Source organism: Ostrinia furnacalis, unplaced genomic scaffold, assembly GCF_004193835.3.
Source record: "Ostrinia furnacalis isolate ACB-3 unplaced genomic scaffold, ASM419383v2 OfSCF1160, whole genome shotgun sequence".
In the NCBI taxonomy this organism is placed as follows: Eukaryota; Metazoa; Arthropoda; class Insecta; order Lepidoptera; family Crambidae; genus Ostrinia; species Ostrinia furnacalis.
The window spans coordinates 70748-76923 of record NW_021131399.1 but is presented as its reverse complement, the minus strand read 5'-3'; positions in this window follow the sequence as shown (position 1 = coordinate 76923).

The window sequence follows — 6176 nt, the reverse complement described above, 5'->3', positions numbered from 1 at the left end:
TTTCTAAGCATAAAATCTGTATGTTATATTGTTGTTTGCTTCATGTTAGCAAGTCACATGCGCAGTAACAACCATATTATGCATTTTTATTCTATCACGTGTTTCTTGTTAAACTGTTGTTATTTATTTATTATACTCGTAGTAAACAAGACTGTAGACAACACAAAACTCACGTGACTGAGGAATTTATTGCAATCTTTATTATTTATCAAAAATCAAACAAAAAACATGGAATACAAGTTTTGTTTTTGTATATTTTCATTTTACTGCTTGTTCCGACATTGTCCTGTTTTGTATACAAATAAATAAAATAAATAAATTTTAATACAGCACACAATTTTAACTCATTTACTGCGATTTATTCCTCTAATTTTTGCTGTGCCCGACAGGGCCCATACTGTCCTATATTTTTTTGAACACCCTAATTTTAACGTGTGGAGTAGTAATAAAGAATTTTAATTTGAATATGGTCACGCTGCATCCTGCCAATTTTATTAAATAGTCTGTAGAATGACTAGGAAATAATTAATAATAATTGTCTGGTGTCTGGGTGTTGGCCATTTCTACAGCTTTTCGGTCCGTATTTTGTAATTTAAAAAACATAAAAATGATGTTACAAGACTTACAAGATTAGGATAACTTATTTGCCTTTATCTCAGAAAAATATTTTAACTGTTAACGTCATTCTTACCACTACATGGCACTCGCTTAAAAACAAGAGCCTAGAAGAAACCCAAGCAACGAAAAATGACACTGTGGAAATACCACCTCTAATGCCGTATAGACGGATGAAAGCTCCTGGAACCTGACTAAAATCGATTCGCACTTACAATCGAGTCGGATGAATATGCAAAACTCGCTAATGGCTCATCCCCGGGGAGAATTAGGGTTGTTTGCGTTCGATTCTCGATATCGATACCCGTGTTTGTCGAGATAATGTTTATCGGAGCCGCGCACGACGGGGAATACTAATGTTGAAAGTTTGTCGAACATATCCTTTGGATACTACTTTGTGGTAGCAAGTAGTAATGTTAGGAAAAGTAATTCAACCACGAAAGGAATTTGCAGAATGTCTGAAAAACGGTAATTTTAAACAAAGACCGGAATTATCTGTCTTTGTGTTACGTATTCACAACTAACACAATGAATTACTATGGATATTATATTACAGACTTCCTTTTGTCCCAAGTATTTTAAGGGGGGTCAAATTGGGGTTAAAAGTTGTCAGAGTAGAGAAGCTCATGTAGAGATACAAAAAATGACGGAAAGAATTAGATTTGCTTAGACCTTTACAGATTTGTTTACTGACAAAAACAAAACAACATAACTAACTAACGCAGAATTGCTAAATTCAAGTGGCAGTGGGCGGGGCACATAGCTCGCAGAGCTGATGGCCGCTGGGGCAGAAAAGTGCCTGGATGCGGGCGGCGCAGGACCGGTCTTTGTGGAAATCCTTGGGGGAGGCCTTTGCCCAGCAGTGGACATAATTCGGCTGAAACGAACCAACGAAAAAATACCTAACATCAAGACCATACCTTTTCTCAAAAGCTGGCATTGTTAATCCATTGGCGCAAGAGGCAACCAAACTGCCCCAAAGCTACGTCATGTTAAATTTATGCCCGTACTTTTTCCCATCGACTACCCCCTTCCGATAAACGAAATACACAACTTTCTTATAAAACTGTAATCCAGGGCTGTCGGGACAAGCGAACGCTTTTAAACCAAACGTTAATCTTAGTTACATAGACAGGTGCGGTTGGGGAATTGTCTCTGCAAAGGCTCTACCAGATACGACGAAGAAAAAGCGACTCTATCCCCTAACAGTAAAGACCACGTTGTTCATGTNATAGGCATTTTGTATTAGTTTTTGTATAACGCCTGAACAAAAACAAAGGGTAATATTTTGGTGTTATACATAGATTTCGAATATAAAAAATATATAATTTAACTTATTAAGACATGACAAAAAAACTGAGGTATGTCTCGTTTCTGTCGGGTCTGGGTTTTTTTTGTATGGGGCGTGACCGTTCTTCTTTGATTACATCATTTTAATTTTTTTAATTATCATACAAAATAAATTTTATAAAATCCGATTTGTATGAAAATTAAAATAATTAAAATGAAGATATCAATTTTCTGACTTCACCATACCATTTATATGACCATATTAACATGGGCTAGTGTCGGCTCATATACCCATTTACCTAACACCCTGTATAAGTTTTATGCACTGCCGGTATTTTGTATTTTTACATATTAACATAGGTCAATAGCTANGGTATCAATAGGTTACAGAATAAACTGGATCTATCCGAAAATTCAATGTTTTCAGTTTCCATTCCATAGTCAAAGATTATCTATACTAATATTATAAAGAGGTAAAGTTTGTGTGTTTGTATATTTGTTAAATTGTATCACTCAAATTGTAAGGGGTAATCTCAGGATCTACTGAACCGATTTTAAAAATTCTTTCACCAATAGAAAGCCACATTATTGCTGAGTGTCATAAGTTATATAAAATTCCACGCGGGCGAAGCCGCGGGCGGAAAGCTAGTTTTGAATAACTAGGAGAGCACGTGCGCTCATGCACGTAAGCGGACATAGTAAACAGACAATACATAACTACTTAACATCGACTATGCTTCGTCTCTTTCGTTTGAGAATTACAAACATGTCGCTAGGTACATAGCTTCGAGAAAATCGTGCGCTGTGTGATGAGAGAATGCACATTTGTGAAGCTATTTGGAAAATCCTCAATTTATTAATTTATTTAAAACTTACACATAAATCACAGTACGTAAGGCGAACTTAATGCCATTCGACATTCTCCTCCAGTTTACCTTAGGATCAAACAATCAGGCATTTGTGGAACAAGACATTCTACGTTGCATACCTACCTTCATACGAGTATAAGTACATTTCTAATCTCTATACAAAATCTATGGTAGAGTCGCGTTTAAACAACTAAAAACTAAGTCAATTGACTTAGGCTGAGTTGCATCACATTAACTTTAACCGTAACTATAACTTTAACCGCAGTTTTTGACGTTGACAGAATTTTTAAGTTTGTTATAGTTAAATTAAGATGATTCAACCAAGGTTTAGTGAGTCAAATACCCGGTTACAACCATTTTGATTTTTTTGCTTTAGTCATGAATAAGCTACTTTGAACCTAATTTATTTTACCATTTTTTTAAACTTTGACGTCTATTTCATTTTCGTTATAAAAACATAACTTTTAGAATAATTACAACTGTCTACAGCATTTTTGCGCACGGGTTATGCATAGCTTATTTTTATTGCTTTATGACCTAGAATTAAGAATAACAACAAAAAATTGTTCTGAATTTGCTTTTATGTGCAAAAAATAGAAAAATTCATATCAATGAATGTATGAAACATGAACATAGAGATGATTAAATTTGTTGCCAAATATATTTTTTTCTTTCTTTCTTTCATTCTTTCTAATTATTAAAACATACCAAGCATCCATTTAAGATTCATACTCACAAGAGAAAAATGTAAATAGAGTCCAAATATTTATTAAAAATGAAAAGTTCTAATTTCCTGTCATGTTCCATAGAAGATTTTTCTCATAAAATCTAACCCTATCATGCTTTCAGTTTACTGGCCTTGGTAACGTCGTCTCTCAAATCCCACTATATTTTAATGAAAGAGTGCCCCTTGTTCTTGCGAATAAGCCCCCAATATTATCTATAAACATATCCCAATGAGAATGTGACGTGCATCTTTAGAGACATTCTACTATGAAGATGAAAAATTCAAATCGCTATAACTCTTTAAAAAGCAAATATTTTCGATTTGTAATCGCACTTTTTTATATAAATTTGCTTATATAATCAGAATATAATAAGTAAAATCCATGACCAAAAAAAAAATTTTTTTTTGTTGACCCGTGTTATCATACCTACATACATACTCATTAGGAACTTAAAATATTTCCATGTGCGTAATGATAGTTGAGTTGCTAAGATCGAAGACATTGCATTGTCCTTCCTACACTAAGGCTGGGTTGCACCATCTTACTTTAACTTTAACAAACGTCAAAAATCTGTCAAACTCCATAAAAAAAGCATCAGTTATTGTCATTGTTACGGTTAAAATAAGGTGGTGCAACTCAGCCGAAACAGACACCATTCTACGAGGAATCGGTTACATTTCAGTCACGTGTCACTTGTTTTCCAAAAATGAATAACAAATCGCGTGTCGTTTTAAACACCAGAGAGTTCAATTATTTCTTACCTAGTAAACCTTGAGTTACGCTTAGTGAATAATATTTTATTTAAGAAAAAACACTCGGGAAATACACTATCGTATTTCGTATCGTACTCGGAAAATAACCTGTATTCACAAACGATGTTTGCATAAGTGAAGCAGCAAATCGAACGCACAGAGTTGATAGCTCTGAGATTGGTTCGTGTGTCACCCTGTGCGTCCACGCGCACTGTGAGACCTCATAAGTAATGTTTGTGAATACAGGCGTAAGAATTCTAGAAAACTACATGGATATTACTGAGTTGTAACTTTAACGAAAAACTAAGATCGGATTGAAAGACATTGAAAGACATGACCTTCCATACTCATGCTCACTCATGATACAAGCATGTTTAGCTTAGTACGAGGGACAATGTATTTATTAAATGATCGATTCAGCAGTAACTTTAGTCAATGCATTTATCTAGAACTTTCTAAGCTTAAAATCTGTATGTTATATTGTTGTTTACTTCATGTTAGCAAGTCACATGCGCAATAACAACAATACTTATGCATTTATTCTATCACGTGTTTCTTGTTAAACTGTTGTTATTTATTTATTATACTCGTATTAAACAAGACTGTAGACAACAAAAAACTCACGTGACTGAGGAATTTATTGCAATCTTTATTATTTATCAAAAATCAAACAAAAAACATGGAATACAAGTTTTGTTTTTGTATATTTTCATTTTACTGCTTGTTCCGACATTGTCCTGTTTTGTATACAAATAAATAAAATAAATAAATTTTAATACAGCACACAATTTTAACTCATTTACTGCGATTTATTCCTCTAATTTTTGCTGTGCCCGACAGGGCCCATACTGTCCTATATTTTTTTGAACACCCTAATTTTAACGTGTGGAGTAGTAATAAAGAATTTTAATTTGAATATGGTCACGCTGCATCCTGCCAATTTTATTAAATAGTCTGTAGAATGACTAGGAAATAATTAATAATAATTGTCTGGTGTCTGGGTGTTGGCCATTTCTACAGCTTTTCGGTCCGTATTTTGTAATTTAAAAAACATAAAAATGATGTTACAAGACTTACAAGATTAGGATAACTTATTTGCCTTTATCTCAGAAAAATATTTTAACTGTTAACGTCATTCTTACCACTACATGGCACTCGCTTAAAAACAAGAGCCTAGAAGAAACCCAAGCAACGAAAAATGACACTGTGGAAATACCACCTCTAATGCCGTATAGACGGATGAAAGCTCCTGGAACCTGACTAAAATCGATTCGCACTTACAATCGAGTCGGATGAATATGCAAAACTCGCTAATGGCTCATCCCCGGGGAGAATTAGGGTTGTTTGCGTTCGATTCTCGATATCGATACCCGTGTTTGTCGAGATAATGTTTATCGGAGCCGCGCACGACGGGGAATACTAATGTTGAAAGTTTGTCGAACATATCCTTTGGATACTACTTTGTGGTAGCAAGTAGTAATGTTAGGAAAAGTAATTCAACCACGAAAGGAATTTGCAGAATGTCTGAAAAACGGTAATTTTAAACAAAGACCGGAATTATCTGTCTTTGTGTTACGTATTCACAACTAACACAATGAATTACTATGGATATTATATTACAGACTTCCTTTTGTCCCAAGTATTTTAAGGGGGGTCAAATTGGGGTTAAAAGTTGTCAGAGTAGAGAAGCTCATGTAGAGATACAAAAAATGACGGAAAGAATTAGATTTGCTTAGACCTTTACAGATTTGTTTACTGACAAAAACAAAACAACATAACTAACTAACGCAGAATTGCTAAATTCAAGTGGCAGTGGGCGGGGCACATAGCTCGCAGAGCTGATGGCCGCTGGGGCAGAAAAGTGCCTGGATGCGGGCGGCGCAGGACCGGTCTTTGTGGAAATCCTTGGGGGAGGCCTTTGC